The following is a 14,063-nucleotide window of genomic DNA, read 5'->3' on the forward strand; positions in this document are numbered from 1 at the left end:
GTGGCCGGTCATCCTAAATGCAACTTCCACATCTTGAATATTTTACTGGAAATCGACAATTTCAAATCTGAACTGTCAAATTAAACTCTTTTCCCAGACATTTAGCTGGGAATTTCTGAGACCCATGAGTCGGCTTCTTGTACAATTATGAAACACACAGAAAACCCAAAATACATTACTTTTATTCTGTGTAAGTTTACAAGATTGAACTGAAGGAAAGACCGGAGACAACGCTATTTGTGTAATTGAAGGCAAAAATCTAAAACAAGATTTCTACATGATGTTACCATCGTTACTTTGTGCCCATTATTACTAACTAACACAAGCATTAGTTCTAAGGCCACAACCATAGATTTAAGGGATCCACAAAACTGCTAAACTGACAATACAGCAAACATATACTGTACACTGTATTAGACTAAATGAAAATAGCACAAAAAATGAGTGACTATAGATGCTTACCTTATTATTCATATTTTTGGATCTCCTATTTCTGTGAAGAAGAATCCTAATTTCCAGTGCCATTTAGTGGACATCTTGGCAGTTCATTCTCAAGTTCAACTGAACTCAAATTTCGATCTTCATAAATTTTGTTGACACACTACCATCCTGGCATAAGTAGGTTATTTCGCTAGGGGTGGGGGTGGGACCTTACTTCTGAGAATTGAACGAGCATTACGTGTTGTCCTACACATTCTAGGAGGGCAACAGTGTTCTAAGAGCCCCTGGTCTAGTACCGTCACTTCAGATTTTGCCAGAAGGTGTGAGGGGGGTTGTCCCCTGCCTTCACCCTCCTCTAATTATGCCTATGTTCATCATTTGACCATAAAGCTTTCATTACACTAAACACTCGTTCGACATGTTCATTACTGACTGGTATAGCAATAATATACTGTATTTTTTGAACAGGATTATTGTTAGTCGTATAAAGTATTGATATTACAGATTTCAGAACAGAAAACTCACTATATACAGTTCATTCCCATAGAAACAAATGTACACTTTCCATTTTCTCCAAATCATTAAAGAAAAACACTATCGATACCACGCGACAGTGCAGGCACAACAATGAAAAGAATTTATACCTATCCTTTTGTTGAAAATATATTGTTGTAAATAACACAATATATGCAATATTTTTAATAGTAATAAAAATATTGTATGTGTTCGTCTATCAACAACTCACATAGAAACGAGTTACTTAGAGCAACCAAACATTATACAGAGATAGATATTCACCAGATCTAATAGTGTACGAAGCCGTTTTCTTTTTCGAATTTTGACTTAAGGGAGGAGTAGATTTACGGGAGTGTCAAAATTTATGCACGTTTCTCGCGGTTTCTAAGAACGTGGTGCGTAACGAGTATTACATATTGGTTATGTGGGGTTACATAACAGCAAAGATAAATAGCCGAACAGTAGAATAAGAGACCTTATTCCGTAACGATTTGCGTCAACAGAACGCAACGCTAAATTTTCCTTTGAGATTCCGATGGAGTTATAATTGACTTCTGCATGCTTTCGAAGCACTACAGTTTTTGAGAAGGCTGGTACAGAATAAGGTCCAAGAACGTTGTTCTTTCTCTTTTTTGTATCCAAACGACTTATGCTTACTGTTAGTACGTTAAAAGACATAAATAGAATAAATAATTACTTGTAATTTAATATTCAAGCTCGTACATTTAGTTTATTGGCCCATAACCCCGTAGAATGCATTTTATACCCGGGCACTCCGGGTGGCGCCTGGAGATCAGTGTTCATAGTTTGAGGGAAATTTCTTAGATAAATTTAGGAAAAAGGGAATAATGAGAATTTTTCAATAAAACGTGAAAATTCAGGGAATTCCCTCGTACTAAGTGACCAATATCAATGCTTAAATTTTTCTTTGTTCTTAAGAAATAAACCAACACAATAGCAATAGTTTCTGTGTGTACAAAGTAACGTAATTTACACCCATTGTTGGTTGGGTGTGTATTTTTTTGTGAAACTGAAAAAGTGAAGGAAAAAGTACAAAAATAGAGTCAAAGAACAAATGAATAAAACATGGCACTTTCTTTAATATGGCTAAATTAATCTTATCACATAAATTCTATCATAGGAATTGGACAAACTGGGGAAAATTGGATAACAAAAGGGAAAATTTTGAGTCAGTTGAGGGAAATTTTCTTAAGGAAACCTACGAACACTGCTAGAGATCTGGCATTCCTAATTCTGTAGAGTAGGAGTAATTTGCCTTCTATAAACACAACAAAATATGGTTGTAATAGTATCATTTGAAGGTACACTCCATACAATTAAAGCATACAATATAATTTTCTTTTTTTTTTAAAAAAATCACTAAATTATCTCTTTGAACTGATCTTTTAAAAGATCTTTCTTCCCATATCAAATTAGGTTCTCTTTTTCACACTTTTGTACGTTACTTAATGAGATCCTTGTACTATCTTTAATTACTGTTTTGTAATTTTCGTTAATGTATTTTTTACTGACAAAGCCATTAACTAACAGTATCATGTGATTGTGGTCTTAAAAAAAACTATCATGCCTATTATGTTCAAGCTTAGCTAAAGTTCTTCACGTATCTTTGACTCTGTTCATAGTGATTACAAGAAATATAGAGCCAAAATGTTAAGACACAGCAAGATTTTATTTTTTTATTTTTTATGGATTCAGTTTCTCGAGAATATGCTTCATCTCAGCGTTCATCAATCTATTGAAAGCGATGGTGTTAGGCCTACCGTTTCCGGTTTAAATGCTGGATCTCTATGATTTTTAAGCATAGGCGTCAACTTTTAAGAGATCCCATCACGGCGAAATTTAAATGCCGTCAATTTTACAGTAATTATGTGATATCTTCAAATAGATAAAATATATTCGAAATGTGGAACAAGAGTGCCCTAGACAATATCATTTTACATGAGATACCGTTATCACGACTAAGTTAATCTGCTTTCGATTTCCAGCCATATTGAAAATCGGCATTTATTTTAGCGTTTCTAAATGGCTGCAAACGGAAAGCTACTAGGTGACTCGTGATAACGGTACCTTATGCAAAATAATATTGTCTGGGGCGTTCTTGTTTCACATTTTGAATATCTTTTATCTATTTGAAGATATCACATAATTGCTGTAAAATTAGCGGTATTTTAATTTCGCAGCGATAAGTCCTCAACTTTTTTCAATAAGTCCTCATGCTTTGGTACTTTTAAGATAAGTCGCATCTCGAGCCCTATACAGAGTGGCCCGAAAGTAGGTATAAACACCTGTATTGATCAAGCATAACATTCTAGCTTATAGGTTTACTTGCTTCGGCTGTTCTGAGCTTAAGATATAAGTAAAAATATATTAAGAAAAAATAATAAAGAAACTAAGTCTATCTACTGGATAACAATAGTTGACAGTAATGAGTTTAACAGTACGGGACTGTATACCTACTTTTGGGCCATCCTGTATTCTATTTCTTAATAACAAATCCAATAGACCAGAACTAAAGGTGGAGGGGTTCTGATAGACATGAACAACTATCAAGGGGGTAGAGGCTACTGTAATGAAATGAAAGGCTTACGGAATTTCATTTTAATTTATTTATTTTTACTACGATTACCTAAACTTTGTATTGAACAAAACTCTAACATTAAAATTTTAACTTTCAATTCCAAATATGTTTAGTAATATTGGCCAAAGGAAGAGAGAAAAATCCACTGGGTGCTGAGCACCCGTTAAAAAGCTCAAATGGATGCTTGAGTCAGCTAGAGGTCTGCACGGGCTCGGGCCGAGCCCACGGACTTAAGCCCGACCCAATCCGCGGTCCGAACCCGGGCCTACAAAGCATATGTCACTTCGAGCCCGGGTCGTAAATTTTTTAAATATCAACCATATTTCTCGGGCCATTTCGGGCCCTAACTTTGTATATATCGTACAACGATATTTATTGGACATTCTTTCTGGAAAACTTTTAAAGCACAACTGCATAATTAAACCTCTAATTGCTGTAAATAAAAATACAATTTTGAGTTAATTATTAAGTTTCTGTAATTCAGGCTTATTTCAGGCTCATTTGATTATCATACGAGCTCGAGCTGAGCTCGGACCTAATTGTTAAAACATATTTCGGGCTCGGGTCGAGTCTCACATTATAAGTTCACGGCTCGGGCTGGGCCCGGGCTAAAAATTCCGTCCCGTACAGACCTCTACCCGGAGCACCCGTGTAGACGGCATCTATGTTTGTAAGTCCACAAAGTTTAACAATATGAAACTGAATTAATTTGTTCGAGTTAAATAAAACTACATAGGCCTACACATTATAAGTTTTGCATACATTCATACTTAAGTTCTTAGAGAGTTTTATTATATATTTGCATGTTCACAAAAGGTCCCGCGGTCTATATTGATCTTGGGCTCAGCCCTAATCGCAATTATGTCAATTCTTTCATGTAATTTACATTGAACGTGCTCGTCGATCCTGTGGAGGAAAGAGAAATCCCGTCCCAGCTTCCTTGCCTCTCCCCTAGAATCTGTGTATACTTGCTTGGTTCTTTGCTTGAAAAACTGAAAAGAAAACAAACATACTTGATCGGACCTCCCCAAAGTAATTCAGAAATTGGTGGCACTGAGACGAAGCTTAAGTGTGCAGTAGCTCCATTTCAGATTTTGCTTTGAGAGACACGAGTTTTTACCGATATAAGTACAAATTAATATTTTTCATTAGTATATTATTGTAATTTTTATTAAAATGCTTACGGTATATCTCAAACTCAGAAGGAAACAATGCTCCTCCCCCCTTCCTTGTAGCCTCTAATGACGACCTGTTCAAATCAACGTTTCCAGACTGAAAACGTAAAATATATATATTGACCAAAGTCAAGTATCAACTAAGGCAACGATAGTTGTAGTTAATGAAAATACTGCAGGTGTTTGTGCGTAACAAAAATTCTATAGAGTCAATTTTAAATTAAGTTCAAAGGTTTCACAGACCCTGAACATGAAAATTGATAATCTTTTTCTTAAGTTTTAATTTCGCAATTAATGAAATTTTCCTCTTGAAACTTGCCATGAAGTACAATTGACCATTCCTGGTGTAATTCATATAACATTAGATAACCTTATTTCTGTATTTGTGGCTATCAAAGGCGCAACCCTGGGGGGGTCTACCGGGTCTGGAACCCCCAAAACTTCGTAGCTTGACATACATTTGTACATTTTCTTAATAGAACTACATATTACACAGCAGAGAATATTTGTTTAATAGATAAATTATTGATGTAACATAAAAATTTGATCTCACTCTCATGTGTGACTCTTCCTTTTCTTATAAAAACAATCTAGTTCTATTTTCTTTTCTGAGAAATATTGGTAACAGTACTGAACAATTACTTACCGTCTTTTCGGGTGTAGAATTACACCGGTTCAATACTGCATAGAACTGGTGTCTTGTAGGATTGACCGCCCTCCTCAAAACTTTAGACCCCCATAACAAAAATTTCTGGGTGCGCGCCTAGTGGGGGAAATTACGACATATTTTCCCTTACAGAACTTCTTTTTCTTCATAACGTTTTGGGTGGTCATTGTAAAAAAATGTTCATGTTTTCAAATTGCTAAAAGTTCAAATAAGGTTCAGTATCTGTATTTAAACAGATGTGAACTTTACGAAAGATGATGTGAAGAAGCGCTATTATTCATTGTAGAATATAATGAATAATAGAAGGGGGGAAAACTATAAAAAGAAACAGAATATTAGCTAAATGATGAAACAACTGCCCCTTCTTACTCCCCTGGCCCCCTGAAAAAAAAATAAACAGAGCCAAAGCTATGATTTCGCTAATCAAATGGAGCGAGTATTGATGGTTATACACGTTAATTTCCTGTCGGTCAAAATTATACACTATTACAGCATATTGAAGGCAAGACGATGGAGGGATTAATTTCTACTAACTCATAGCTTGTTCTTTTAACGAAAAAGAAAGATACAAAAGTATTTCTCTCTCACTCTCTCTTGCGTTTTCTTAGATAACCACTTTTCGTTACTAATAACCAGTTTTTTTCCATTCGTTGCGGTTCTGAAAGGTGCCCAAGTTTCGCCGCATTAATACCACAAAGTCTTCATGCACTGCATGTGTATGTGTGTACGCGTCTTTGGTAAAACATATGCTTTGCCGTTTTTATTTAACCTTTTCTGAACACTATAGTCTTGCATCCAAGAAACGAAAATGAACCGGTGAGTTATTGGTAGGTAGGTAGAAACTGAGTAACATTATACCATGTATAGTTCTTTCCTTCCCTTTATGAGTTCATGATTTTTTTTTTTTTTTTTTTAGTTCTCAACTAAGGTAAACAAAACAACAAAAAGGAGTTGAATGAAACACCACACACCTGTCTTCCTTTCTTACAACACATTACAAGGGCAGTACGTGTTGGACGAGGATCGTAAGCTAATTACAAGATAAACCTTGTGAGAAATACTAGGCATATACGTATACATTTGTATATATATATCCATACTTTCGCTATCTGAAATTATAATCTTAAGTTCTTCACATAAAGGTTGAAGTCATAATAATACCTTGTCCAAGAAGAAATCTTCATACTGTACCAGGTTATGTTTTAACTTTGTACCGCTAGAGATGAAGAAGACAAAAGGAGATGATCAAATTTTCCTTTGGATTTAATAACTATTTACCAAAACAACTCACTTTCTTTTTTAATCTCTACGGTGTAAAGAAGAAAAGTGTTAATGTACGTATGAGGTAAAAATGTTACAAGCATTGAAATGAAATTCTTGAGTTTTACGTCCCACACTTATGCCGGTTAGGCTAAAGGAGACGGTGATGATGAGAGATGAATGAAATGGTGGAATGAAGAAAGTGGGAGGAAACGGGAGAACCCCAAGAAAACCCACGCACACGGTGTTTGTCCACCACAAAGTTCACTTGGTGGGAACAAGGTTTTAACCCGGGACCCCAAGGACCAGAGGTGAACGCACTACCACTGAGCCACAGCGGCCCCAACACCGGAAATTGAGTCACGATTTTTGAAGATAAGGCAATAATAAAGAAACTTAGTCTACCTGATGGATAACAATAAGAAATGATATAAAAAGCAATGCAATGCATTGATCAGTACGGGTCTGTATACTACTACTACTTTTGGGCCACTATATATATATATATATATATATATATATATATATATATACGGGGTGTTCCAGAGCGACCCAGACACTACCTTTTTCTCAAGAACGGTACATCCTGTCAAGTTGAAATAAAAAAAAATTGCATTACAAATGTAGGTCCAAAGAATCCGTAGAAATGATTTACAAAATCACGAAAGCCCTCCTTCGTGGTGTAATGGTGGGCACATGCCCCGTTCTTGCGATTTTCAAATGGGAACGATACGTTTCGAATGCACACTCGAAAAGATGGGGAAAAATAAGATTGCCCTACGAAACATTTGTCCGTACTACCTACCGTTTTCCGTGTACCAATTGTTATTAAAAAAAAAAAAAATGAAGGTGCGCGAAATAGAGTATACGGAGTTTACTAATTAAGATAATGTAAGCACCGTCACAGTTCCGGGAAGTGCAAGATACACGCTTTCCATGATATGCCACATGGTGACTCAGGGTCTAAAAAAAGAAGAAACTGAGTGACCCAAAAAAAGGGGGTCCAAAGTAAGGTCAAAACTCGAAAATTTCAAATGGAAAGGGGGTCGAGTAATACCTCGTTGCAAAGGTCTTTGCAAATGTTAAAATAATTCGAACACTATTTTGGAATCTACTAACCACTTTTAACATGGCAACCATAACAGTATCGAAACCCTGAATTTCTGGTTTGTCATGAAGAAATAATCTAACTTGGACCGCCCTTCACACTTTTTCCAGGCTTAGGACTAGCAACGATTTCCACTCACAATAAGGAATTCGTTGGCGTGTTTAATGGGTGCTTCGCCAACTGAAAAGGTCCTTCATTGTACAGAAAATGATTGCCATAACGTTGCTTGACAAAAGATAGTACATTAGTCTTAAGTGAAATAAAAAGAAAAACGAAACACAATGAGAAATGAATGATGAACGAAAATGAAAAGAATAGGTAAAGCACTGACTTCGATGAACATTTACCAACTTACAGTAGATGTTCGAAATGCCTGCCCTGTGCCTCAATGTATTTCTGCACACGGTAACTGAAATGATTCTGTGCCGCAGTAATTTCCTCCTCACTAATCTGCCTGCATGCAGCAACTATGCGCTCCATCATGTTGTTCCTTGTTGTTGGGCGATGTTGATAAACGATTTCTCTAAGTCGTCCCCATAGATAATAATCTAAACAAACATAAGTCTGGTGACCTAGGAGGCCATGGGACAGGTCCACCCCTACCTACCCAGCGACCACGAAACATTGCATTCACCTGATTCCTCGTTGTCAGTTCAAAATTTGCCGGGCAACCATCTTGTTGTAGCCACATGTGTGTCCTGATGTATAGTATAAGGGGACGTCTTCGAGAAGAATGGGCAATTGTTTATGCAAAAATGTACGGTAGACAGCACCCGTAACACTTGCTTAAAAAAATGAGGTCCAATTATTCTTCCGCCGATGATTCCACACCACACATTCACAGACCATCTCCGTTGATGATCAACCTCTTGCATCCACTATGGGTTTACGGCGGCCCATAGTAGGTAGTACGAACAAATGTTTCGTCGGGCAATCTTATTCCCCCCCCCCCACTTTTTCGAATGTGCACTCGAAACATATCATTCCCATTTGAAAATCGCAAGAACGGGGCATGTTCCCCCATTACACCAAGGGGGGGCTTTCGGGATTTTGTAAATAATTTCTACGGATTCTTTGGACCCACATGTTAATTTTGGCTGACTTTTACGTACCCTAGATGCTAATGGTGCTAATGATGCAATTTTTTATTTCAACTTGATAGCATGTACCGTTCTTGAGAAAAAAGTAGTGTCTGGGTCGCTTTTAAACACCCTGTATATATATATATATATATATATATATATATATATATATATATATATATATATATATATATATATATATATATATATGAGGAACATTCCAAACATTTTTGGATACTAAAATTCAAATAGCGTTGCCCGTACTGAAACGTAACACGTTTGAAAGTGGTGAGAGGTATAACTGCAAGACTGCAGGTTTGTTTACGAGGGTCACTACGAAAGTTTTGAGATGTGAAATAACTTACATACTTAAAATCAATTTAACACTTACGTTTTCTCAAAGTATTCACCATTACACTGTACACACTTTTACAACCTCGAAAATCACTTTTGGAAGCAATGTTGCCAGTCTTTTTCTTCAAGTGCTGAAAGTTCATTCTCGTAAGCCACTACAGCTTCTTCAGGGCTGCAAAGTCTCTTCCCACGCATACGATCTTTGATCCTGGGGAACAGAAAAAATCACACGGGGCCAGGTCAGGGCTACACGGCGGATGAGTCATTCATAAGTTTGACCTCCGTAGATTCTAAAAATTGAATTGTGATGTTGGCCGTGTGTATGGACGCGTTGTCATGATGAAGCAGGATCCCACGCAATCCAGTTCTTGGTTGCCGTTCCCGAAGCTTCTGGAACACTTTTGTTAGGCAAACAGTGGAGTACCACTGTGCAGTAACAATCCTTTGCTCTTCAAGTAAAACAGTTGCAGTATGGCCAGATTTTCAGAAGAAAGTTGCGACCATCTTCTTCCCCACACTTCGCGGTCGCTTCACTTTTGTGGGTGGATTTTCGTCTGAAAAGATCCAAATTGTAGACTGGCGTTTATTTTCAGGGTCAAATTGATAGATCAGTAACAATGTCAGAGACGCGTCGAGAATTGCCTCCATCAAATCTTGCAAGCATTTTTTTCACACCATTCCACACGCATGGGCTTCTGCTGTTCAGTCAAAGTATGAGACACCCAACGAGATGAAACCTTCCTGAGCCGAAGATGATCATGAAGAATTTTTGTTACTGCTGGAGATCCAATGTTCACTGTAGATTCAAGTCCTTGAAAGTTGTTCTAGGATATTCTCGAATCATTTGTTCCACAGCGGCAATGTTTTCATCTGACACAGCTGTTGCCGGACGTCCAGCTCTGTCTTCATCTTTAAGCGATGTCCGGCCTCTTCTGAATTCACCAAACCACCGAAAAGTGTAGCACGGGAAGGAGCAAGGTCCCCAAATGCCCCCTGCAAACGGTCAAGGCTTTGTGTCTCGTTCAAACCACTTTTGAAATCGTAAAGAATCGTTGCCCGAAAATGTTCCCTTTCGAGCTCCATTCTAGATAGCAGAATACTGCTCACATCAACAAACAAGTGAAGGCGATACGGCCACGCCGATAAGCGAGGCGAGTTGAAACGTGCTTCGCTTCTTCACTCTGGATACCACTACCGAACGCAATTGTTGGAATGCAAATACTGTGCCACAACAATGCGTATCTCAAAACTTTCGTAGTGGCCCTCGTATTTAAAAATTGGAGGGCTAGAAATGGAAGTTAGTTTGAAGACTGTCAATCGATAACAATACAGCTCGAGCGATGTGATTTTCGTACAATGATTTTACGATTTTAAGTACAATTTAACGCAACGGCAGTGACATGCTCATTTAGAAAAGTGTTTCGGGGACTGTCTGTTCAAGCACAACCGTAGTATGCAGAATTTAAACGCCGCACCGCCTACAAAGCCTGACAGATTAGCCTTGCTCTGGGCTCCCTAGCAACGAAATTACCGACGAAAATGTCATAGCAGTAAGAAATTTTGTAAAAGTTGATCGCCGTGTCATATACGAGGAAATTCAGTCAACCTGGAAGATGAAATCAACTGGAGGCCAGTTCATAATAAAATATTATGTCGGACTTTCCAAGCGTTGCAGTCACTAGATCCCATATGTGTTTAAGGCCTGAGCTGAAAGATGATCGCGTAATGTGGTGCTGCTATATTCTGAAAACATTTTCGGATTGACAAAGTAAAGACGTTTATAATATCGTCACAGGTGACAAACATGGATTTACAAATAGGACCCCCCCCCCTTCAAGAAAAAACAGCAGTCGACAGTATAATGCTTTCAAAATGAGCACCGGAGCTCCTTCATTGTTAAGTGATTAGCGTAGGCACTTTTAACATGTGAGACCCGGGTTCGATTCCCGATGGGAGCTCATGTGGTTCGGATTCCACATTAATCAACAGGTCCACGTCTCATATAGCATCGCTGCTGAACGGACGTTAAACTCAAAATCAACTCAACTCAAAATGAGCACGGAACGTGGGTAAGGTTATCGTAGCATCTTTTTTCTCTAAGACTGCTTATGTAGCAACTATACAGTTAGATGATAGACATACAGTGACAGCAACGTGATACATTACTTATTACCTTCCGAGTGTGTTTGAAACTTGGAGATCTGACCACTGAAAGTCCCCATTGTCTCACTTTCTTCTTCATTACGACAAACAACGCACGGCCACACACAGTAGAGGAAACTTTGGAATTTCTACAAGAAAGTGAAATCCGTATTCTATACTGGGAAAAATCTGTTCTCTGGGCAGTAGTATATTATACAAATATACGGAATCCTCTTGCTTACTATAGAAATCAGTACGGAGCATACATTATCCTAATGCTACATAGGTACTGCCCTTAGATGTTACACCATGCCGTTGCAGGATGTCTGATATCTAACAGTCTTAATTATATTACATACATATATGTATGTTACCTTCGTCAGCTATATGTTAAATACGTCCACTTGGATGTGAGTTCCTGACCACCTATTTTCTTTCATGCAGAAAGTACGTACAGATGGAACACTTATACAAAAAGTATTATAAAACATGCGTTTTCACTTATACATTTGCTGTACGTTAAGTTCAAAAACTACAGGATTTACAAATGTAGCATACGATTTTAAGTACGCTACATACAATTTTTTCTCAGTCTAACGTGCCGGTCTTATTCTCCAGATTTAGCTCCATATGGCTTTGCCTTCTTCCCAAAACTCGAGAAAAAGCTTCGAGGACGTTCCTTCCAAACAAATGAAGAGGGTATTGCAGCGTATAATAATGAAATTTCTGATTAAAAAAAAAAAAAAAAAAAAAACTAATTTTTCCAATTATGCTTTACCACTTCTGGTTTCAATATTAATTGAGAAAATAACACGTTGTACAAACAAAACAATACGGGGGGAGGAGGACACGTGATACTTCAACTTATTTTCTAGGGTAGAAGTCTGAATGCGTGCTTTATGATATCTTAATTGTTGGTACTTACAAAAGAAATCTTAAAAATAAATAATAAAGCCGTATCGTTGTGTGAACCGTTCTGCACTCTACAGGGGCCGATCCAGGACCGACTTCTGAAGGGAGGGGCGGTGGGTTTTCATACTGCTACTTTTCAGGGCTCCAAACTTTGGGATGGGTTATATATATATATATATATATATATATATATATATATATATATATATATATATATATATATATATATATATATATATATATATATAATAAGAGAGTTTCCTCTTCTGGGGGGGCGATCGCCCCCCCCCCTGGATCCGCCACTGGCACTCTAGCACTACCATCTAAAGCAGAAGACAACACTAGACAGCCGCTTGTCATTAGTTGCTGATTACTTCATTGGTTGCTGATGAAAGCACTCTGGGGAAGTTCAGGGGTGTATGATAAATTGCAACACAGTATTAACTCTGACAAGTGCTTTCAAGACAGGGGCGGTAAACAAGTAGTTTGGGCCAGGCCGGGAGTAACAGCCTCAGAAGTATAGTTTTTTGAATAGCACTTTGCAGTTACTATCTGTCTCATTTTCAAAATTTTTGAGTTCCTCATTAATTTTCAAAAAAGTGAGGGATGAATTTATAGAGTATGGTTGCCAATGAGACAGGAGTTGAGACTGTCTCGCCTCAAAAAGGTATCGTGAAAGCAATTTATCCTCTCGAAATGTGTATCTATTTGTATTGGAGGAAATTTATCTCGCCCCGTCAAGCAAGAGAAACTGGGATGAATCAAGCAAGAGGAACTGGGATAATCCAGGAAAACTCATGAACACAAAGTTGTCCACCACAAGTTTCTGTGTCCTGGGATCGAACCAGATTCTTCAAGTGTCTCTGGTCGAATCCTAAGCCACGTGAGCGAGAACATACTCTTAAAAATGATCGACATGCAGAGGTCTTAAAAAATAGTCAACTTACAAAGTTCTTAAGTACACAAATTCTAAAAATCATATAGCCGCGGAAGTCCCGTAGAAGTCCTAAAAGTCATATACAATAGCTGAACAAATCGCAAAGTACTGAAATTCTACAAATAATTCAAATGGTCAAGTCTTACAGTGCGTAAATTCTAAACTGCAGAAGACCTAAACTTTTGGATTTATGAAGTTTAAGACTTCTGCGCCTTAGAACTTACGAAAGTCACTCGAACGAGTAATTTGTTATGAGGTTTTTAAGGTCCCATGAGGTTGCATTACATTAGAGGTTTCTTGAATAAGGTTGTATTAGATGTGGATCTACATTAAATCTGAGCCAAATGTGCTCCCATCGTGAATTTTGAGGTTGTGTTACACAATGTCGTGTGCGTCGGTTTTCTCGGAGTTGTCTCGTTTCCTCCTGTTCTTCACATTTCGTCAATTCTTCCATCATTATTCTTTTGTACTTATCAATTAATCTTCGTCCCTGGTTCGATCCCCGGGCACGCAAGTTGTGATAGACAATATCATGTTTGTGAGCTTTGCTAGACTTTTCTTCACTCCCACATTCTCATTCTACCAATTTTTAACAGGGATCTATTTTCATTAGTCATTAATCATCCGTTTTCTTTAATCTAAAATTTCATAATACCAATAGCAATTTTCATGTTAAAATATGAAATATGGAAATTGCTTTTGGTATTATGATACTTTAGGCTGAAGAAGGCAGCTAATTAATGAAATTGGATAACTATTAACAACTTGGTATTAAAAATTTTCTGAAGAGATATCTCCATTTTCATTCATTAGCAACATAATTTGATAATCCTGTGTGTCCGAAAAGTCCTTATATCCCTAGGTTTAAGT

Source organism: Thermobia domestica, chromosome 18 (genome assembly GCF_964235325.1).
Source record: "Thermobia domestica chromosome 18, izTheDome1.hap1.1, whole genome shotgun sequence".
NCBI lineage: Eukaryota > Metazoa > Arthropoda > Insecta > Zygentoma > Lepismatidae > Thermobia > Thermobia domestica.